General features: G+C 34.4%; 1 protein-coding gene across 1 annotated transcript in view; it reads left to right on the top strand.

Moving 5' to 3' along the window:
• The window catches only part of LOC105818635 (metabotropic glutamate receptor 8), a 190,756-nt gene that overhangs the window by 189,157 nt on the left and 1,224 nt on the right, over positions 1 to 375 (top strand). The window lies entirely within an intron of this gene.

Below are 375 nucleotides of genomic sequence, written 5' to 3'. Positions count from 1 at the left end.
AGTCTACTACACACCTAGGCTATGTATATATGATAAAGCCTATTGCTCCTAGGCTACAAACCTATACAGCATGTTACGGTATGAATTCTGTAGGCAATTGTAACACAATGGTAAATATTTATGTATCTAAACATATTTAAACATAGAAAAGGTACAGCAAAAGGTACAGTGACAGTACAATATAAAATATAAAAAATGCTACACCCTGTATAGGGCACTCACCATGAATGGAGCTTGTAACACTGTGAAGTTACTCTGGGTGAGTCAATGAGTGAATGGTGAGTGAACGTGAAGGCCTAGAACATTACTGTACACTATTGTTGACTTTATAAACATTGTACACTTAGACTACACTAAATTTATTTAAAAATTTCC

The sequence above is a fragment of the Propithecus coquereli genome, unplaced genomic scaffold (genome assembly GCF_000956105.1).
Source record: "Propithecus coquereli isolate 6110/MARCELLA unplaced genomic scaffold, Pcoq_1.0 Scaffold445, whole genome shotgun sequence".
NCBI classification, from domain to species: Eukaryota; Metazoa; Chordata; class Mammalia; order Primates; family Indriidae; genus Propithecus; species Propithecus coquereli.
This window is presented reverse-complemented; position numbering and strand designations above follow the sequence as displayed.